This window comes from Prionailurus viverrinus, chromosome D4, assembly GCF_022837055.1.
Source record: "Prionailurus viverrinus isolate Anna chromosome D4, UM_Priviv_1.0, whole genome shotgun sequence".
Taxonomy (NCBI): Eukaryota; Metazoa; Chordata; class Mammalia; order Carnivora; family Felidae; genus Prionailurus; species Prionailurus viverrinus.
Genome location: NC_062573.1, coordinates 88,229,272 through 88,251,680, shown reverse-complemented (window position 1 = coordinate 88,251,680; position 22,409 = coordinate 88,229,272). Strand labels below are relative to the sequence as shown.

The following is a 22,409-nucleotide window of genomic DNA, read 5'->3' as shown; positions in this document are numbered from 1 at the left end:
TGGGTGGCTTACAACCGCAGAAATCCGTTCTCTTGCAGCTCTGGAGGCCGGAAGTCTGAAATCGAGATGCTGGTAGGGGTGGTTCCTTCGGGAGTTTCTGAGGGTGAATCTGTCCCAGGGCCCCTCTCCTAGTTTCCAGAAGCTTCCAGAAAGCCTTGGTGTTCCTTGGCTTGTAGCCACACCACTCCCATCTCTTGAGTTTCCACATGGCCTCCTCCTCCCGCTTCTGGCTTTCTCTCTGTGTTTTCTCTTCTTATATGGACACTTATCATTGGATTTAGGGCCCACCAGTTAATCCTCAGTGATCTCATCTTGGGATTGTTACTTATATCTGCAAAGACCCCTTCCCGGATGAGGTCCCATTCCCGGTTACCAAGGGCTGGAACTTGGACATAGCTTTCCCCAACCGCAGTTCAACGCACTACAGCATCCGCGTCCCTTCTCCTGCCCTGTGCTGCCTTTTCACATTCTTCGGGGCTGCCCGAGGTCTCCTGCTCCTATCTGGCGAGGCCCGTCTTTCCCTTAAAGTTGCCTCCCTATTTCCTGACCGTTCTCTTCTGCTTCCTTCAGGAAACCTCTGTCGACCCTTCCGTGTTTCAGAACGCCGACCCCCTTCTCCGTGTTCTGCACGTGTTTTTTCCCCACTACCCCTCGTTGGGGGGGCTTTTCTCTTCTGCGTTGTCCCCTCGAATAGAGCCAACGTTAAGCCTCGCTCTGAGATGCTACGCAGACGGGGGTAGGCACTGCCTTGGCTCCTGTTCTCCTCCCTCGTTGTGATGGCTAACTCGCCTTCCCAGTGTTGGGTCTGGGCTTTGCTCGAGCCATTTCCCCGTTTCCTGCAGGTTTCTGCCAACGGCAGTTCTGCTGAGCGAAGGCGGCGTCTGCTCCTGCCCCGCTATCTGGTTCTCGGATATTCCGAACGGCTGACATAAGCAGAAGTCCCAGCCTACGCCGCTGCCAGGGGGTTTCCTGCTGCTCCCCCGCGCCCCCCCCCCCACATTCATCACATTTGCTTCCCAGGATACCCCGCACGATGAAAGCCGTCTGTCCTGCCCACCTTCTCTGAAAGACCAGGGGACGTTACTCCAGAAGCATCTATGGGAGAGGGACAACAGTCCAGCTTTCAGACTGGCACAGACCCCAGGTCTCTGAGCAGGGGCAAATGATGGAGGAGGTCTGTGCAGCTTCTAACGTTTGTGCCTGGTCTCTGCGGCCTGAGGTTTCTCTCCGGCACCGTCCCCACCATTGTCATCGGTATGGCTCCTCCCAGATTCTGGCACTGTCCCTTACACTGAGTGAGGTTCTGTCTTTCTCTCTGCCTTCGTCTAAGAACGGCTGTATCAGGAGGGTTCTGGTTAGATGCCGTTTTATATGGAAGTCCACAGATTGTGTGTGTGTGTGTGTGTGTGTGTGTGTGAAGCCGAGACTCACCCGTTCATTTGCATTTGTTTATTTCCAGAAAAGTGCCTTCACCGCTTGGCTTCGTGGTGGATGTCAGGATAAATCGGCCAATAATCCAGGAGAGTTTTGCAAACCACAGGAGCTAGGGAAGGGCCCGGGCCCTAACCCCTTCCTCCGTCTGCTTGGCAAAGCTGACCTCCCCAGCAGTCTTCCCATCTCGGAGGCCTCATTCTTGTGCCCCCAGATCAGCAGTCTGTGAAATCAAACACATTTATTGAGCACCTAATTTGCTCCAGGTACCAAGTAGCTCTGGGGGAGAGAAAGATGGAATCATCCGGTTCCAACCCTCGTACAATGGTTTCCATCTTCCTGATTTATTTTATTTTATTTTTTAATATTTTTTTCAATGCTTCTTTATTTTTGAAAGAGAGAGAGAGCGTGAACGGGGGAGGGCCAGAGAGAGAGGGAGACACAGAATCTGAAACAGGCTCCAGGCTCTGAGCTGTCAGCACAGGGCCCGACGCGGGGCTCGAACTCATGACCCGTGAGATCATGACCTGAGCCGAAGTCAGTCGCTTAACCGACTGAGCCACCCAGGTGCCCTATCTTCCTGACTTAGAGCATGGTGTCCATTTGTTATCATGGTTCGTGATGGTTATTTGATTAATGACCTCACTGGACCCTTGCCAGACGGGCAGCCTCACGAGGGTAGGACGTCTGGACCCTTGGTGATTAGCACATCTAGGACTCGGTAGGGCTGCCTGGAGGAGAGGCCACCCGAACTAGGCTTTGAAGGGTAGCTAGGAGTTCGGGGAACATAAGGTGGGGTGGGGGCAGGAAAGAGGGGCAAAATCTCTCCCTCTCGGAGTCTCCTCAGTCCACACCTGGCACTGTCCCTTGGCCATGCTCACACGTGGTTTCTGTTGCTACATGGAGAGGATTCCTCTGCGGATCGCTTGAGAGGCTGAACAGCCTTTTATTTCTTTTGGGAGAGAGAGGAGGGAAGGGGCAGGGAGAGAGGGAGAGAGAGGGAGAATCCCGAGCAGTGGCTCTACACTGTCAGCATGGAGCCCGGCGCGGGGCTCGAACTCACGGACCGTGACCTCATGACCTGAGCCGAAATCGGGAGCCGGACGCTTAGCCGACTGAGCTACCCGGGCGCCCCCTCTGCTTTATCTTTTTGAAGCAGATAGAAGGGATGCCCGTCCCACCGTGGCAGCCTCAGACTTGTCATTACTTTTCCAACAGGCCCGTTCGTGGCTGGGTCTCCTGGACGCGAACCAAAAGCCATTTGCTTCAGAGGCAAGACTTGAGTCAGGCCCAGCTGGGTTTTCCCACCCTTTATTTGCCCGGTCCTATTAATAATTAATGGTACAGTAATGAGAATTGCTTTTAATAGAATCTGCTGCCATCACGGCATTCTGTTCCCCGCCAAGGGTTTCCCCCAAAAGGATTCGCGCTCACATGGCTGAGCTTCCTGCCCACAGGCACCACCGGGAAGCGGAAGGTCCCCTGCTGTTGTCCTTCCCAGCCCCTCCTCTCTTCTGGCCCGAGCCCCTCTTGCTCCGCTGCCATTTCCTATCCGCCACCCCCCCCAAGCCTCGCCCACCATCCCCCGGAGGTTCCCACAGCTGCCCTATCCAGCCCAGCCAAGCGTGGCCCCGTGGCACTGTCACGCCTCATCTGTCACCAGGGCAAACTGGTCCCACTGGGCAAGGGACAGGGCCGTCTGGAAGCTGCTTGTGCGCCCCAGCCTGGGGCGGGCATGAGACCCACACTGCGCACACAGGAGCCTACATTCCGGATGTCGTGTCCCCCTCTCCCCCCACAACCCCTGGGAGGGGACCATCACCTACGGCAAGGGCCAGGAGGACGGGCGTGGCCCAAAGGCCCCAGCCAGGCCAGGTTGGGCCCCGGCTTGACTGCTGTTTGTGACACGTGGGACGGTGTTGTCACCCTTGCCCCCAAGTCTCCACTTGTTCATCTGCAGAACAAGGATGCCGATGGTCCCTACCCCACCAGAATGTTCCAGGGAGAAGGGGAGCCAATGGGGCGGGGCGGGTGGGGGGTAGGGAGCAGAGCTCAGGGGAGCACCTGGAATATAAAATCCACCATGTACCCCGGGCTTTAGCTCTTCAAGATGTATTTATTGTGGTGTTGTTTATGACATCACAACTCGGAACCCACCTCTGCGTTCCCTAATACAGGCCTGGCTTAGAAGGGTGAGCGTATCCCTGCCATGGGGCAAGGGGCCGCTTTCAGAAAGGGGGCTTTGGGACTGCTTCCCAAACCGTGCTGTGCCGAGGAACCCCCTGGGAATCCTGGGGAAAGGCATGTTCTGGGGATTGGGGCTGAGATCCCACCCTTCGAACAGCTGCTAGGAAACACGCCCCGAGTACCGGTGGGGCAGGGGCTCTGGGTGGTGCAGAAACTCGGGTCCTGCCGGTGAATGGAAGAACCGGGTTGCAAAGCGGAGTACGTCCTGTGATTCCCTTCCCAGGCCCGAAGCTCAGCCCGAGCTCCACGTTCACTGCCAAGCCCGGAGACCGGAAGCTCACGCGCCCAGAGTACTTCTCTGGATGGGTGATGAATTACAGATAATTTTAAAATTTTCTTTTTGGTTCATCTTAATTTCAAAATTATCCGCAGTGAACATGTATTACTTTTGTAAATGGAGAAAAATGCTTCCCCCCCCCCCCAAAAAGAACAAATGTTCTCTTGCCTTCCCTACAACACAATCGGGGTAATATTCAGCGGGAATTCTGAGAAGACGAGGATCCGGAAGGATTCTGGCCTGGATCCACAGTCTGCGTGGAGGGCTGTGGGCTGGACCAAGCAGGCCGCGAGGCTCGGGCAGCCTTCCTCAAGCGCTCAGCACGTGCCTGATACACCCGGTGTCCCCCTGCTCCCCCCCCCTCCCACCCCTGCAACCCCTGGGAGGGGACCATCACCTGGTCTGGTGACAATGTTAACGCCCTTTTGCCGCCCAGGGAAGTAGCACTTCTGGGAGGTGAGTAACCTGCCCTGGGTCACCCAGCTCTCTGTGGGGGACATTTGGGGAGCAGGGAGTTGGGGGGCCAGCTGGGAGGAAACCTCTTCCTCCTCGAAGGCCCTTTGGGGCCACTCGTCAGGGCAGCCGCACCAGGGAATCCGGAAAGACAAGTGACGGAGAGCTCTGAAAATGAGCCGGAGTTTTAAGTCCCAGGAGAGGTACTGGGGAGCCAGTGAGTGTTCCCGAGGGAAGATGAAGTGATTCGGGTCGTGAACAGCTTGGTGCAGAGGGCTGCAGTGAGGAGAACCAGCCGCAGGCTCGGGGTGACGACAGGCCGCGCTGGGTAACGCGCAGCGTTTCCGAGGACGCGAAAACACGCTTCACTTAATCCTTGCTACAGCCCAAGGCGGGCCTTGCTGGCATTCTCCCCGTTCTCCAGATGGGAGAACTGAGGCCCGGCGTCACGGGGCGGCACAGCCGGGGTGGCAACCCAAGCCTGTGTAACTTCAAAGTGGAGGAGAGGAAGCCAGCTGTCTGGGAGCAGCCAGCAGGCGACAGCTTCCAGGACAGACTGTGAAGTGTGGGGACCCACTGTGGGCAGCACGGACGGGCTGGTAAAGAAGAGGCGCCCAGGCCCCCCCGCCTCTCCAGGGTGTTCTGTGTCCCACACCCCAACTTTGGCTGCCGGGACAACCTGAGCCCTGTCCCTGTGGCTCCTGTCCCCCCGACCCCACCCAGGGGGCTCTGGCTGGAATCCGTGATGGGGCGGAAGGCGCCAGCCCAAACCGTGTTGGAGCCGCCTTCAGCCGTGGAGGCAGGGAGCACCTCCCCCTCAGCTACCCAAGGCGGGAACATCACTGGGGTCATCAAGAGGGGGAAACTGAGGCCTGGTGTCTCGTGCCCAAGCTGGAGGGTGACGGGATCCATCTGAGGGGCTCGGAGACTGTCCCTAGGGCAGCTTTGCTGGTCCAGGCCAGGGCGGGAGGGTCGAAGGGGGGCAGTGGTTTGTGACTCCCACTCCCCCCCGGGAGCCAGCCCTCCCCTTTCTGCCTCTGCCCAGGGACAGCGAGTGTGGGGCCTGACCTCCTGGAGCGGTGGAGGCAGCTGGCCCTGGACAGGGACCAAGAGAGGGAGGGGAAGCAGCCAGCGGAGGGCGGCGGGGGGGGGGGGATTGGGGGGGTGGGGGAGCCAGTGGAGGGACGAACCAGATAGTGATGCTCCCTTGACAGAGCCTCCCTGCTCCCTGGGAAGGACTGCAGACAGCCCACACCGCACAGGTCCCACAGGCACTGTGCCCAGCAGACGCAGCCCAAACCGTGGCCCCGCCCACCGGGTCCCACTCAGCCGGCGGCCAGGACCTGGGTACACACAGGCCTTTGCGGGTGAGACCTCTGGGCTGGGTCTCCATCTCTCTCTCTCTCTCTCTCTCTCTCTTTTTTTTTTTTTTAACATTTATTCATTTTTGAGACAGAGAGAGACAGAGCATGAACGGGGGAGGGGCAGAGAGAGAGGGAGACACAGAATGGGAAGCAGGCTCCAGGCTCTGAGCCATCAGCCCAGAGCCCGACGCGGGGCTCGAACTCACGGACCGCGAGATCGTGACCTGAGCTGAAGTCAGGCGCTCAACCGACTGAGCCACCCAGGCGCCCCTCATTGAACTTGATGCAGTCGGTATCATCACATCCCCATTTCACAGATGAGGACACTGAGGCCCAGAGAGAATGACATGAGCTGGGGCCTCAAACTTGCAGGGTACGGGGTCTGCCTCCCCAGTAGACATCCAGTAAAGTCCAGCGCCTGGAGAGGTGTCCTCGCACACAACTGGTGACAGGGGCTTTTGTCACCCCACTCGGGCAAGCTGGAAATGGGAGCTCAGCCTTGGGTGGAGACTGGGGCAAGGTCACAGTCAGGCATCGTGGCTCCTTCCCATGCCCGCCCCCCGCCCCTGCAGGCCCCCATGGAGGGGAGAGCCAGGAGGCCCAAGGGAGGAAGCCCCTTTCTCGGGGCCAAGAGAGAAGAGAGAGGCTGGGCAATCTGAGGCTCTGGTCCTCTGAGCTGGTGCGACCTGGCCCAGACGGCTGTGGGAGGTGGCTCCGGCTGGCAGGTGTCCCAGGAGGGTGGCAGCAGCCAGAGACGGACCCAGCTTCACCTCATCACATCCACGCATGGTACTCTGGAGGCCGGATCTGGAAGTTCCAGGGCCCCGTTGCCCCAAGTAAGGTGCTCGGCAGGAGCCTCAGGGCCCGAGCCTCCCAGGCTGAGTGTCTCCCACCCAGGATGGGATCCCCTTGGCCATCGCACCAAAACTGGCTGGGAACTTCTACGCTCTCTCCTTCCCTATATCGGAGACGGGCGCCCACAGTAGCACGTGAAGGCTCTGACAAGTCCCGCAGGACAGAACCCTACCCGACTTTGCTTCGTCCAGCCTTTCCCACAATGTATTTAGCTACTGATTTCCACTTTTCCCGTGAGATATGTATTAGCGTGTGGGGCAGGTTAAACATGGCCACAAATTCTTTGCACTCCCATCACGAAGAGGTGGGTGGGGCCCATTCTCCCCGCCCTTCTCTCTGGCTGGGCCCCGGAACTGCTCTCACCCATAGAGGCCGGCCAAGGCCAAAGCGATGCTGGAAGCAGTTCCTTAACTGGCCCGGCAGCTTCACCTCCCGCCTCACAGAGCCTTGAGCTTTGACATGAGAAATCCGCCTAGGCCGCCGGGAAGGGCATAGGAGAAATCCGTCTAGGCCGCCGGGAAGGGCATAGGAGACAGCAAGATGAGGCCACCTTGGGCGCCCGGCGCAGTGGAGCCTTTCGATGATTCCAGCCCCAGCTGCCCTCCGACTGCAGCCGCAGGAGACACCCCCAAGCAAGAACCTCCCCGCTGAGCCCCGCCAACCCCAGCATCACGAGCCTAGGAAGCTACCGTTCCAAGCCAGCGTGTCCACAGGCGGTTCGCCACACAGCAGGGGACAACTGGAGGAGTGTCCTGCCGAGCCACTCCGCGGGGACAGGGGCGTCCTGTCCACCCTCACCGCCCGCCACCCCACGGCCAGACCTTCAGGCCGAACCGCATTCAGACGCTCTCCTCCTTCACCCTGTCCTGGCTCAGGGTGGGCCCGCCACCTGGAATGTCCTCGGCCTCCTTCGCCACTTGGGAAGACCCTTCTGGACTCAGCTCCTAAGAGGCCTCCGCTTTGAAGACTTTTCTAGTAACGGTCAAGGCGGTTGCGATGTCCCAAGGTTGGGATCTGCCCGGGCTCACGCTTGCCAGCGGTATGAACTCAGATGGGCGCCTGCCTCTCTGGGCCCCAGCTTCTCACATGCAAACTGGGGGGATTAATGCTAACAGCTGCCATGAGGCCGTTGTGCAGAGAAAGCCAGGAACGGGGGTAACGCCCGTGGCCCGGGCTGTAAATGGTGGCCGAGACGAGCGATTAGCTGCTCCATCCCTCCGCTGGCTCAGGGCCTAGCGCTGGGGGAGGGTCATTGCACTCTGGCTCCCCTGAGGCCAGGCCCTCAACCCCCGGCAGAGTGGGTCCCCCGTAGCCCACGGCTCACTGCCCCCACCGCACCCCAGCACACGCAGCCTTTGTCAAGTCACTGGTGCCCAAGAGGGGTTTGGTGGAGAAGGAAAGATTCAGAGAATCCTCCGCTAGTCTAGTTGGAAGGATCTTCTAATTTTTACTGAGGCCCAGAGAGGTAGAGGGCTTTGGCCGAGGTCACACAGCTCACTCTGGAACTGGATCCTAGGCCTCGGCTCCCTACCCTGCCCCTTGTCTGACACGGGGGCAGGGGGGCTCTGAGTCTCAGGGACACGTCCTCTCTGACTCCTCTGAAATCTCTCGCGCCCTCCCTGCACCCGGAGCCACCTGAGATGAAGTTACTCCACCGCCTGACGTCCGGCTCCTCCGTGGGCCCCACTCACCGTGGAGGGCACAGCCTGACCGGGGGGTCCTCCCCGCCAGGCTCTTTTCTCCTTTCTTCCCTCTAGACGCAGTCAGCCAGCCAGCTCGGGGCACCTGTAGCGTGCCAGAGATACTAGCTGTCCCGCACCCGCAGGGGCTTTGGGGGAAACCCAAACCGGCATTAGGGGAAAGATGGCAGGACGTGTTCAAATGGCTCAGCCTGCAAGTGTAAACGTGACCAGCATGGAGGGCCAGCGCCCGGGCAGGTGCGGCTTAGCCCTCCCGTGGTCCAGACGGGAGGTCTGAGGCTAGTGAGGTGTGTGGGTCCCAGAAACTTGGCTCAAAGCCCGGCCTCTCCTCTTGGTAGAGCCAGGGGATCTTGGGTGTGTTATGTCTCCCAGCCTCACCTTCCCCACCTGTAAGATGGGAGCGCGAACACTTCCGCCAAGGACGAGCCCCGGCATGGAGAACCCTGGGCCCCACTGGGCGTCCAGACCAACTCCCTTCCTTCAACCCCTGACCGCCACTCACCACCACATTTCCACCCTTCCTTCCGGTCAGTTCCTGGGTGAGTCTGGGTTCTAAATACACTTGAGGGGGCCTGGGGCTCTGAGGCTTTGCGGCGAAGAGTCTAGAAGCTTTGAAGAGGGCCACGGGGTTCTGGAGAATTCCTTCCTGCAGAGTGGCCGGGATGGGCAGGCCAGGCCTTGGGTTAGGGGCCCGCAGGCCTCAGACACACGGCTCGGTCCACGCGGGAGTGTTGGGGAGGGAGGATGAGTTTCTATGTTCGTTGCACAGAGAGGGGTGTGTGTGTGTGTGTGTGTGTGTGTGTATACACGGGCACTTGCCCAGCATGGGGGGCTGGGAAGAGGGAGGGGGTGGCCCTGCAGCTGTCCCCAGCCCTGGGAGAGCTCTGCAGGCCACGCCTTTCCCTGCCACTGGAGCGACCCCAGGACCCTGATTTGGAAGGATAGCTGTAGCCAGATTAGAGCTCCCAGCTTCAAACAGAGCAGCAGGCCCTGGCAATGGGGCTTAAAGGGGCCGCTGCAATTATAAACAGCCACCTTCTCCGGGACTCGCCCTTCCCTCCTGGGGGGAATGTTCTGGCAGCCCCTTGGCTGGTGCCTGCAAGAGGGGTGTGCTCAAACCCATAAGCCAGACTTCGCATATGAAGTAACACACTTGGTTTTAAGTTGCAGGGAGCCCGAGTGTGTGTCGAGAGACCCTTCCAGCCGGTGACCCTGAGGACGCTGCCTGAGGTTTCCTCCATTATTAACGAACGTGCTTCCCTCTCCCCAGCTCTCTGGAGCTTATGTGTCAGGCTCAGAAATAGCTCGCGGGGAAGGGGCTGGCATCCCATTCCTGGGTCTAGGCAACCGTGCCATCCGTCTGGCCCCTCCGGGGCTCAGTTTCCCCACAGTTGGAGGAGAGGGGCGGGCAAGGAGGAGAGGTGAAGGGAGCAGGTGATGCATCACAGACCCAAGACCGGTTCTGGGTCGGACGCCGAGTCCCGGAACTATCAAGGGCGGGAGCACCTCCAGTCCAGGCCCCGGCTCACAGAAAAGCATGCCCACGGAAGGAAATTTTGGTGAGCTTGTTAAATGGCCAGTGACCTCCCCCCGGGGCCTCCCGCAGGTGCCTCTGTGCCCGCCAGGCGCCCTCCTCTCAGGGCCCTTGGGACCGGCAGAGGGGGTGGGCAGGTGCTGTTGGAGCCCCAGTGCACACAGGGGAGGCTGGCGAGGCGGGCAGGGTCTTACTTGCTCAGGGACTCACTGCCAGGAAGCGGCCCGGGTCGAGGGGGATTAGAACTCCTCTCTACCTCATTCCACACCCTCAGCTCTTACCTTGTGCTCTGCGGGTCTGATTACCCCACCGATTGATTGACTGATTGGTTTGCTGATTGACCGCATCCCCGCCAGCCTCCCGGGAAGCCCCCTTCCTCCCCCATCGCCCGGCCACCACGGGGTCTCCGAAATCCCACCGCAGGTGCCCCCCAAACCTCAGCCGGGCGGGGGGCGTGGCGGGGGCGTGTCCAGGGCGTGGCTCCCGCCGTTCCCCGCCCCCGCCCGGCCGGAGTGGGCCTGTTAATCCGTCGCGGCTCCGCCAATCGGCGGCCGGTTGCCGGGGAAACGACCTCTCCCCTCGGAGCCTTCAAAGGGTTCCCCCCCCCCCCATAAAGGCTCCAGCGGACCCCGAGGCCTCCTGCCCTGGGAGGGGCGGGCGGGGGCTGGGGTCCCGGAGTGGGGGAGACACCTACGCGCCCAGAGACAGTGAGAAGACAGAGACACAGAGAGAGACAGACCCGGGCAGCAGAGAGAAGGGAGGTGGAGAAAGGAGAGACGCGCCCCCCCCCCCGCCCCCACCCCCGCCCCAGAGGCCGAGAGGGCGAGACTGGGAGAGGCTGTCACAGCCACGCGCAGAGACAGGGAGGGAGAGAGATCGAGGGGGAGACGTGGGGGAGGTGGAGCCCCCCCCCCAAAGAAAAGACCAGAGCCAGCAAGGGGGAGAGCGCCGGGAGGGGGCGAACTTGTGAAAATAAATATTTATAAATTGAGAGTTTCTAAATTCTTGTTGCATTTCTGTAGTAAATTATTCATTTGTGTACCTCCCTCCCTCCTCCTATCAGCTTGGGGAGCTGCCAAAGGGGGGGGGGGTCCTTTCTGAGTTCTTCCTCCCCTCCCCCTCCCCGTCCTCTCCTTCCTAACCTTTTCTGCCCCCCTCCTCCCTCTTCGCCCCACTCCTACCCCCCTTTCCCCTTCCCGCCTCCCTCTCCTACCTCCTCCTACCCTGTCGTGTCCTCCCCCACCCATTCCCCTCCTCCTCCCCCTCCTCCCCTGGCCCCCTCTCCTCCCCGCCTTTCCTCCCCCTGCTTCCCGTCTCCCCCCCTCCCTTTCCTGCTCCGGCAGGAGCCGAGCACCCGAGGCAGGCGAGGAGGGGCCGCCGCCCGGAGGTGACCGGCTGCCATGCTCTGGCGTTTCGTCCCTGCCTTAAATAAGAATAATCGTCGAAGTCAGCGGGGCCGGGATTAAAAAAACACTCGTCACTGGCAGTCTGGCACCCCCAACCGGGACCACGGAAATCTTCCTCCAGAGGACCGGGGACACTGGAGTTGGGGGCGGTGCGGTGGGAGCTGAGCCCAGAGCGCCTGCTGTCCCAGGAGGGCCCCGGCTGGAGCCAAAGGCCACCCTGCTGCCCGCCCCCGCCCCGACACACACCTTGACCAACCCCTCAGCTGGCCGAGCCTCGCTTTCCCCCCTCTGTACAATGGTGCCAGGGACTGCCTTCCTTTCTTGCTCTCTGGGGCTGAAACCACTCTCAGATCTGTCCCGGAGTCTGGAGGCTTTCCAGGCCCTTCTGAGGAATCCCCACAGCTTGGGAGACACGAAGGTTGCATGGGGCACAGGTCATGAAGGTGTGACGCCAGTTCCTAAAACTCAGGCAAGGGGTGGGGAAAAGCAATCCGGGCCGTCCGTCACAGTGTGCCCCAGTCCCTGTCCAGTATGTCGCCTTGAGCAGAGTGCCTCGATTTCCTCATCTGTACACCGGGCCAGGGATGCCCCCTGGGCATGCAGCCTCTTGGTCGCCCACAATAAAGTGCAGCAGGAGAGGCAGGAACTTCTCTGGGTGCTGGGATCGGTTCGGCGTCTCCCCTCCCGCTGCGACCAGCCCGGAAGTCTGAGGTTAGCGTTTGAGGGAATCTGCAGTTTCTCCCCATGCGATGTTGCGGGTGGAAGGTGGCCTCCGCTCTGGGCATGGAGGCCCGGGCATTGGGTCCCGAATCCTGACCCTGCTGTTTGACCTTAGCCCAGTCCTTTCACCCCTCCCCGGGTGAGGGTTCCGGCTTCCTTCCAGCCCTTCGCGTGCTTGGGACCCTCACTACTGCTTGGTGACGAGTGCTAAGATCCGGTACTTACCAGGAGCTGTGCTCAGGGCCCCGAGGCCCCTTTCATCCCCCCATGCCCTTCTCACCCAGGGCCCCATTTTACAGATGGGGAAGCCGAGGCCCGGAGCTGGGACTTGCTCTAGGTCAGGCAGCTGGACAGTGGCTGACGGGGGGTTCTGGCTGCGTCTGGCTTTGGCCATGAACAGGGGTGTCTTCACCCGGCTCTCTGTGCTTCCCACAGGGACGTCCTACACCATGTGGGTGCGGCCTGGAGGGGAGGTGGGCCCTTGGGGGTCACAGTTGCCCAGCCTGCCCCAGTCCAGTGACCTCAGGCCCTACACGACCCTCAGAAACAGCTGCCTGTCATCTAAAGAGTTTCTCTGCCTTCCGTGGTCTTTTTTACCGAAGCACAGTGAGAAATGCTTTGGGAAAATGACCCCGTTCTGGATATCTATCCGCCACTTCGGTGGCCGGTGACACCCTCGCCGATCTACAGCAGTAATTTTCAAGCCTTTCACGGACCCTAGGGGCCATGGGGGGTGGGGGCAAAGAGGAGGACCGGCTCGGTGGCCTCTCAACCCCTGTCCCTTCTTCGTTCAGTATGGATCTGTTGGGTAAGATCTGTTTTGAGAAGGGAATAAAAGCACGAGGCTGAGACTGGAAAGTGGGGGTACAAAGCCAGTTTTGAAACCCACTGCTGTAAATAATTAGGAGCCCTTTGGAACAGGGAATCATGGCTTCCTGAAGTCCCCCCGCTTATGTAACCTCGCGCTCCCCAATCCACCACCCGAAGGGTAAGCAGACAAAACCCAAACCATGGCTTCAACATCCGGAGGCCTCTCTGAGGACGCACAGGGCCCAGAACGCCGTACGAGGTCATGGTGTTCAGTCACAGGGGCTAATGAACAGGTCTGAGGAGTTGCTGTTGGAGACAACCATGGTCCCGGGCAAAGCTGCCTTGACCTCCACATACTCACCCCTCAGCCAGGGGTGCCTGCTGCCCCCACCGGGGGGTGACAGCCACATCTGCCACTCCTCGATGGATGTTTTTCTCCAAGTGCCAGAGCCCTTGTGCCTCCAAGAGGCCCCGAAGCATAGCTGCTCAGGTCCCCATGCACCTACCTGTTCGCCCCAATCTCTCTCCCCCTCACATCTGTATCAGACTGGGTTCTAGAGCCACCACAATCTGCTGTCCCCACATCATGGCTCCTCCCAGAGAAATAAGGCCAGTCCTGAGCTGGGCCCCTTCCTCCCTAGGGCTCCTCCCCTAGGGCTCCGAACCAAGAGGTGAAGGTCGTCCTAAGAGGGAGGTCTGATGAAAACAGCCTGGGAGTGACCCACCCTCTACCTTGCCAGAGAGCCCCTGACACATAGGAGCCCCCAGGCCCAAGCTGGGGCCTGCTTTGCACCTAGAAAAAGTCAATGTTGGGGGGCGCCTGGGTGGCTCAGTCGGTTAATTATCCGACTTCCGCTCAGGTGGTGATCTCACGGCTCATGAGTTCAAGCCCCGCATCGGGCTCTGTGCTGACAGCTCAGAGCCTAGAGCCTGCTTTGAATTCTGTGTCTCCTTCTCTCTCTGTTCCTCCCTCGCTCGTGCTCTGTCTCTCTCTCTCTCTCTCTCAAAAATAAGTAAACATTAAAAAAAATTTTTTTAGAGAAAAAAAAGAAAAAGTCAATGTTGCCAACGGTGGGTTGGAGTGGGAAACGGAACAAAGTAGAGAGAGAACAACTTGCCTTTCCATCAGTGAAAGACACACAGCGGGCTGGGTCTCAGCCTCTTGGCGTCTGGAAGGTGAGGGACCAGGGATGGCACCCTCTTTGGAGGTGGGGAGGTCATTAGCGCCGATTAGCTGTTAACCGTGGTCATCTCTGGGTGGGGAGTGTTGGTGATTTTGACTCTGCTCATAGTTGTCAGTGTTGCGTGAATTTATTTTACCGGAAGGGTATACTGGTTTTTTTCTTCCAGAAACAACAGCGACGTTACCCAAAAAGGAAAGAAAATTTAAGACACAAGAGCAAACTTTCTAAGACCCACACCCTCTTGCAATGGGACGAAACGGGTAAGAAAATCACGAAGGAAAAAAGTAACAGGCTGACTGTTCTGCAGCCGAGGAGCCAAAGACCCAGACCCTGGGAATCCCCGAGGAAGGGAAGACGAGTTTCAGAAACTGCCCCAGAGAAAGCTCTTGGCGGACCTAAGTGTCTTTGAGAGGAGCCGGTAAAGAAAGCATCCGTGAGGTCTCCAGCTTGAATCTCCGAACCAAGAGGACTCAGCCCCGGCTGGGACCGTGGCCCAAATGCTGCTCAGCAGGCAGCTGTGGGCAAGTGACCCAACCTCTCTAGACCTCAGTGTTCGCCATCTGTAAAATGGACCTGGCCGAGCACCCAGTATGAGAATTGGGATCCCCGATCACAGAGTCAAGACAGAGAAAGGCCGTGCCCTCTTCCGGCTTTCCCCTCCTCAGTGTCCCATCTGGAAGCCCCCTGGGGGCAGAGAACTCCCCCTGGTCCCTGGAACTCACTCCATTAGCACCTCTTCTTAAAAGCGCCTCCTGACCCCGGAAACAGCACCTGCTTCTAGAGAGCTAGCTGTCAGCCTGCTCCATGCACCGCCCTTTGACCTAGAGATTCCATTTTTAGAATTTCTACCACAGAAACACTCACACGGGTGACAAGGGAAAACGCACAGGAAATTCATTGCATCACTGTTGATAATAGAACTTTAGAAACCTCCTCGACACCCATCCGGGGACACTGATTATATAAATGTGAAGGCACTGCCCGATGGGAGGGCAAGAGGCTGTGACACATACCTGCCTGTTCCTCCAAGGAGTGAAAAAGAACAAGCCTTCATTTGTATTTCAAGAGGGGCACCTGATTCATACACACCCTGCTTGCAACGTCAGAATCCACAGGATAACCATGGTTGCCCCAGGAACGGGGCGGGGGTGGGGGGGGGTACTCAGGCAGGAAGAGGAACTATTCCAGCTTTAAACCCTTTTCTCTTTGACTCAGTTTACCACGAGCATGCACTCCACTGGTTTCCATCCCGCTGGGATACTCACCCACGGCCAATTCTCTCCTTCTCGGGACTGCCCCCCCCCCCCCCCGCCTTGCACCGGGTGAAGCCATGTGACCGGCGATGGCCAAGGAACTCTGGGAGGAAGAGATGTGTTGCTGTTTCCCCTGCCTCAGTGACCCGGACGTGGAGGTACCACAAAACAGAGGCAGCCTGGATCCCTGGAGGGGCAATGGCCCCGGAGAATCACTTGAGCTCCCAGCACACCTCGCTGGCTGCAAAACAAACTTTTGTTGTGCTGAGACACTTTGACGTGAGGCCTATTTGTTACTGCAGCAGAACCTAGCCTCGCTAACCGATACAGATTTGGAAAACCGCATTCCGGTTCAAGGGATGCCGACAGACTTTAGACAAGTCCCTTGACCCCTCCGGACCTCAATGTCCCCATGTGCATGGTGTGGCAAGGGGTCTTGTCTCCACTGACTGTGGAGGGCCTGTGCTGTTCGTATTCCCAAACCCCAGGGGCCTGAGGAACATCTTGCCAGCCCTAAGGGCGGCTGGGTGCTGAGCACTCACTGAACACCGGCCTCTGGGCCGACCACCTCGGGGACATCATGGAGTCCTCGGTGGCCCCAGGGGGGAGGCACCATCATCATCCCCAGTTCCCCATGAGGAAAAATGAGGTTCAGAGAGGTGAAGTCACTTGCCCGCCCAAGAACACCAGAAATCTGTGATTCTTAACTGCTCTAATACAACCCCCATCCGATATCTTCATTTATTTCTCTTTTTTAAAAGTTTTTATTTATTTTTGAGAGAGAGAGAGCGCACATGGCAGAGAAAGAGGGAGACAGAGAATCGCAAGCAGGCTCCATGCTGTCCGCGCAGAGCCCGATGCAGGGCTCGAACTCACAAACCGGGAGACCATGACCTGAGCCAAAACCAAGGGTCAAGACGCTCAACCGACTGAGCCACCCAGGCGCCCCTAGTTTATTTCTTTTTAAAATTTTTTTTTTCAACGTTTATTTATTTTTGGGACAGAGAGAGACAGAGCATGAACGGGGGAGGGGCAGAGAGAGAGGGAGACACAGAATCGGAAACAGGCTCCAGGCTCCGAGCCATCAGCCCAGAGCCTGATGCGGGGCTCCAACTCCCGGACCGCGAGATCGTGACCTGGCTGAAGTCGGACACTTAACCGACTGCGCCACCCAGGCGCCCCAACCCCTAGTTTATTTCTTATAAACGTAACTAAAAAGAAAGCCCGCACTGACAACTTGAGAGAACTTAGAATAACAGGGGGGCGGGGCTGTTTTTGTTTTGTTTTGTTTTGTTTTGTCTTGTTAATTTTCGATCTTAGCCATTTTTAAGTGTGCAGCCTGGGAGTATTAAGTCCATCCAGCACCGTGTGCCCCCATCACCACCATCCATCCCCAGAACTCTTGTTACCTTGCTAAACCCCGTACCCATTAAACACACACTCCCCACTTCCCCTCCCCTCAGGCATTGGCACCCACCATTCTCCTTTCTGTCTCTATGAATTTGCCCCTTCCAAGTCCCCGGTGTGAGTGGAATCATACAGTATTCGTCCTTTGGTGCCTGGTTTATTTCCCTCCGCACCATGTCCTCCAGGCTCATCCACGGCGAAGCCTGTGTCCAAACTGCCTTCCTTTTTAAGGCTGAATGATATTCCATTGTACGCATAGCCCTCGTGCTGTTTGTCCCTCCCACCGTCGATGGATACACTTGTGTCGTTTCTGCCTTTGGGCTATTGTGAATAACACCGCAGGGAACATGGGTGTACATGTATCAGTTTGAGACCCTGCTTGCGATTCTTTTGGGTATATGCCCAGACGTGGAAATGCTGGATCATATGGTAATTCTATTTTTAATTTTTTGAAGAAACGCCATCCTGCTCTTCCACAGGGGCTGCACCATTTTACGTCCCCACAAATGGTGCCCAAGGTTCCAATTTCTCCACATCCTCACCAGCACTTGTTACTGTCTGTGGAGCGGTATCTCATGCCGCTTTCGATTTTCCTGTCTCCGACGATCACTGGGGGAGGAAGAATTTTTTACATGCAAAAAAAAAAAAAAAAAAAGGAAGAAGAAGAAGAATGTTTAAAATGCCACTGGTAAGTCTGTAGTGTGGCAATCATCCGGACCTGCTTCCACGGGAGAAAGCGGGCGCCTGGGGTGATGCCCTGCTCCCCGGGGATAGTGACGCCACGTCTCAAAGTCCTTAGCCCTCAAACAGGTGAGTGAGGCTCTGCTCCCGGGACGGTAGTGTGACCTGCGCCCCAGGGAACGGGCTTGGGCGGAGGCCCTTACCCCCACCCCGGGGTCCCAACTTCTCCAGAACCGTCAGTCTCTGATGTCGCAACCTCTACTTACGCCCGCTTCCCCCCACCCCCACCCCCGCCCCCGCCGCCAGGCCCAATGGGAACTGAGCTGAGCTGGGCCTTTCCAGCCCCGCCTGACTCTGTGACCCAGAGTCCCCAGGCCCGGGACACAGAGCAGAGTGGAGGCAACACCACAGCAAGGCATGAGGCAAGGAGGGGGCGGGTGTCATCTGCATGTCCCTTGGCCTTCTGCATCCAGATGGGGGCAGCTTTGGGTGTGGGACAACAGCAAGGGCCTTCGGAGCCAGACAGAGTCAGTCTGATTTCCGGCTTGGCCATTCACCAGCTGCGTGATCTTAGATAAACCATTCCCCCTCCCCCTCAAGCCCTCACTTTCTCATCTGTAAAATGGCTCGACCGGTGCTTGGCGCATAGTAAGCACTCACTAAAGACTTTCGAGAATTACCAGCATCGTCATCATCCTCGGTATCACAACATTCCACACGGAATGGTGAGGTCACACCTGTGTCAAACCGTCCATGGCTGCCCGCGACCAGCAGGAGGACGTACCCCACGCTCGTGGACTGGTGGGCGCGGCCCGGCCTGGCCCCTGCCGACACCTCCAACTTCCTCTTCCCATCGCTCATCACATCCCGGTCACTGGGCTGCCCTCCTGTCCCTCAGACTCCCAGCACTCCTTTCTGCCACAGGCCCTTTGCACATGCCCTCCTTCCTGCCTGAAATGTGCTTTCCCCACCCCACCCCACTCCCATCCCTTCAACAGTTCGCCTTAAGAGGCTCTGTTTCCCCTCAAACATTAATTCTTCAGAGGAGCCTTCCAGGACACCCCAAGCTCCTCCACTCGGGAACCCTTGCCGCCCCCCCCCCCCCATAGCAATTCTCACATATGCTCACGGTACTGAACCGTGCGAGCATTTGCAGACTCTCAGCCACCCCACACGAGTTCCACGAGGCCAGGATCATGCCTGTTTTTGCTCGTTGCTGTAGTGCAAACACCAAGGACAGGCTTGACCCAGGTGCCCCCAAAAGATTAGTCAAATTGACTTATGAATTTCCCGAATCTCCCTGATTTGGGAAACCCGGGTTCTTTTCAGCAAAGACACTCCCTTATCTTCATAGCTAAATAAGCTTTAACTTGCATACCTCTGATGAGACAAATCTGAGAAAACCCTCCACTACATCCTGTGTCCTCATTTCTCAGCTCAGAAAAATATGGTCACGGCACTCGGAGCAGCTGCTCACAAGTCCTGCTGTGCCTCCTCGGAGTCCAGCCTCCGGCCACCCCTGCCTCAGAACACGTGGGAGGCTCCGGGCTGCTCCGCGGGGTCATCCCTTGCTTGGGGATAAACGCCAACCATGAGTAATGGCGGGCTGCAGAGGGAGGTGCGATGCATTTTCAGCCCCGTCAGCAAGATCAGCGACAGCCACGGTGGCCCGTGGCCCAGGGTGAGGGCCTGACTCAGCTGGTCCACACACAGCAGCCTCCCCCCAGCCAGCTGGGGAGTGAGGGCGCACACCCCAAGGGGGCCACGGGGCGGGAGGCCTAGGGTTGCCAGAATGCATGCACTCGCCGACTCGTCCATCACACTTGTCTATTTCAACAGCTACTGTCCGACGGCCGCTACCGGGTGCTGGACGGTTTGAGGGGACTCCTCGCGAAGACCCGGGTCCTGCCCTCCTGGAGCAGGAGGAGGAACTCAGCAAGCGATTGCACAAACACAGGAATTCCTTCTAGGGGAGGTCAAGGCTCCCCCTTGGCCCAGGCTCAGCACCCTTGCCTCTCTAGGCTTCAGGCCGGCTTTAGGGGATGCCTCAGAAGTCGCCCCCCTTCCCCCGCCCCAGGAGGTACTCAGACAGGAGCAATGTTGATGTGCATTCAAAATGCCCTCAATGGGGGCGCCCGGGTGGCTCAGTGGGTTGAGCGTCTGACTTCGGCGCAGGGCACGATCTCGCAATTCATGGGTTCAAGCCCCGCGTGGGGCTCTGGGCTGACGGCTCAGAGCCCGATTCTGCGTCTCCCTCTCTCTCTGCTCCTCCCCACCTCATGCTCTGTCTCTCTCCCTCAGAAGAAAGAAAGAAAGAAACGAAGAAGAAGAAGAAGAAGAAGAAGAAGAAGAAGAAGAAGAAGAAAGAGCTTTGAAAAACATGCCCTCAACGAAAGAACTTTCTTGACTCCGTGATGCAGACAGCTTTCAGGCAATAATCACCGCGGGCACCACAGTGGTGACTGAGGTTGGGGCCAGCTCGGGAAAGTGACGCCCATCTCGAGGAGGTGTGGAAGAAGGGTGGACGATCCTGAGGCGGAGGTGAGTCAAGGGAAGACTTGGGACCTGGGGTCATTGCCTGGTTGGGCTCCGTGGTGAGGCCCCGGGCGAATGAGGCCCGCCCACAAGGAGGAGGAAACCCGCAGGGAAATTCGCACCCCTGCAGCTTGCCAGCCGGAGGACAAGAGTTCTCAGCCGCTGTCACATGGACACGCACACTCATGAGCACGGACACACGCAGCCCCACCCTTGCACCGGCAAACGCCGGCATGCACGTAAACGCAGACACGTTCATAACGACTGCCGGACACGGTGCACAAACGCACTGCGTGTTCACACGCACCCAAGGGTAAATTTCTGTCGGTCTGTCTGTCGTCCGCTCCAGAACGGCCCTCTCTCGAGGCCGCCGCCCCCTCTGTGAACCGTTTCTGTGCTCCCATGATCCTCCAGGCTGCCCCCCAGCTGCCAGATCGCCTGAAACCCTGGGAAATTCAGAAAGAGGCTTTTCAACGTCACCCCTTGACTTTTAGGCTTCAACGATATTTTGAAACATTGGGGCTCAGTGTTCAGGCTCGCTCAGGGGCGATCTTGACTTACCAGGCAGGTGGGGGGCAGGTAGGAGGCTGGGGCCGGGTGGAGGGGGGTAGAGAGCGTGGGTGGATGGGGAGGGAGGCAGATTCCATGGTGGGGGGGGCAAACTCCACAGAGCAAGAGATGGCTGAGGGCTGCGGGGGTCAAGAACGCGGCTCTAGTATTCCCAATCCGCCCCCCCCCACGACAGTCACTCTGCAATCCTTCCCAAGGGGCTTCTCTCCAGCAAGCCTCAGTTTCCCCATCTGTACAATGGGTGTGACCTACCCCATGGGGCCAGTGTCTCCCTCTCACGATAACGTGATAGGCTCTGGACGCCCCAGAAAAGAAAGTGGGGGTGGGATGGGAATACCTCCCGCCAGTGCCTCCCCCCCACCCCCACCCCCACCCCCACGCCCCCCAGGTGAAGCCAGGCTGAAAATAACCAGCATTTTCCTTTTCACTGCGGCTGAAGCAGCGCTTCCCGTAGGACACCGTGCCTGCTTATCAGGAGCAAAGCCGCTCTCTCCGCCAGAAGGTGACTGTGGGGGCTCTGGCTCCCCCCTCCAGCCTCCAGCCCGACTCCTACGGAGGAAACGCTGAATTCTCTCCCCCGTTCAGGTTTCTACCCACCGCCCCCCCCACCCCCCCAAACAATTTTGCATATATTTAAATCTCCTCTGCCGTTTCCAGTCTGAGCCGCCCCCCCCACCCCCAGAAAAAGAGAAAAAGAAATTACAAAGCCCGTCATCTGTCTCCGTCCCCGCACCCCATCTATCAGGGCCCGAGCCCGTCGCCTGGAAGGAGGCGCGCGCCCGGACGGCCGCTTTAATGGGGCGCCGCGTGTGACTGTGCGGCCGCGGCGGGCGCAGCCGGCCGGCATTTGCATACATATTAAACGGAGCAGTAAAAAATGCAGACATGCAAACCATTTGGACGGGCTCCTCGGCGCAGAGCCTGCCAGGAAATCAATCTTCTGGTTTCTTAAAGGAAACCTGCTCGGGAGGAGGTGGCGAAGCCAGGCAGCCCGCGGGCCTTGGGAGGGGGCGGCCGTCATCTGTCCATCTGTCCGCGGGAGCCCAGCCGGCTGCGGGGGTCCTTCCCGGCCACGGCCTCGGTGCACCGCGGACAGGGAGCGGGGACGCGGAGCCGCCGTCAGCCGGGGCGGCGGCGGGCCCTTGGCCGGGCCGGCTGTGCGCCCCAAAAGCAAGAGGCTCGGCCACTCTGAGCTCCCCTCACCCCGTGGGCTGTGACCCTTTGGCGGGGCGTCTCCCCCTGCCCGGTGGGTGCTAAAGTTCCTCCCTGGCTTTAAACTCCCTCCCTACGCCTGCGTGGCCCGGCGAGGCGCTGCTCCCTTACCTGCAAATGGGGTGTGTGATTCTCAGAGGAACGTCTAGCTCACTCGGGTCACCTACCCCGCCCTCCAGAGATGCGGGGTCCCAGTATTACCCTGAGCAAGCCCCGGACGACTGTCCCTAGCACCGCGAAAGGCAAGGGGCCCAGAGCCTTAGCAGAAACAGACTGCAGCCTGTTCCACCCACCCCCTCCCTTAATTCCACTTTACAGATACGGAAACTGAGGCTCTGTTAAGAGGTGCCACCACCAGGAGGCTTGAGACAGGGGGAGCCGGAGATTCCAATGGGCTCCGAGTGACCGTGGAGGGGCCTCCCCAGACCCCAGACGGCACTGGTCAGTACTGTCAGGGGACGGACGGAGCTCATTCTGGGGTGTCAGGGAATGCTGCTCTCCTGGAGAAGGCGGGTGTGCCTGCGGAGAAAGAAATTCATTTGGTGCCTGGGCGGTACCGTGAAGGTCCTTCCTTGAAGGGGACTGGAATAAGGAAGGAAAAGGGGGCTTTCGAGAACCAGCTCAAGTTTGTCCTCCATCCGTTCACGCCGCACTCCTGGAGGTGACGGGTGGAGGTGACCAGCGGCCCCGGGACAGGCTAAGCAGTGGGCAGCACCAGGGAGGTGGGGAGGGGAGGGGTGCGCCCAGCCCCCTGAGAGCCAACATCCTCT

At 58.8% G+C, this 22,409-nt stretch overlaps 1 long non-coding RNA gene across 1 annotated transcript; it reads right to left on the bottom strand.

The window, feature by feature from the left end:
• Positions 1-1,434: 1,434 nt before the first annotated feature.
• Positions 1,435-3,992, bottom strand: LOC125150740 (uncharacterized). Its single transcript, XR_007146459.1, has 2 exons — positions 3,254-3,992; positions 1,435-1,654 (listed from the first exon to the last, which is right to left on the bottom strand). It is a non-coding gene; the product is annotated as an uncharacterized LOC125150740 (long non-coding RNA).
• Between the last annotated feature and the right edge of the window lie 18,417 nt (positions 3,993-22,409).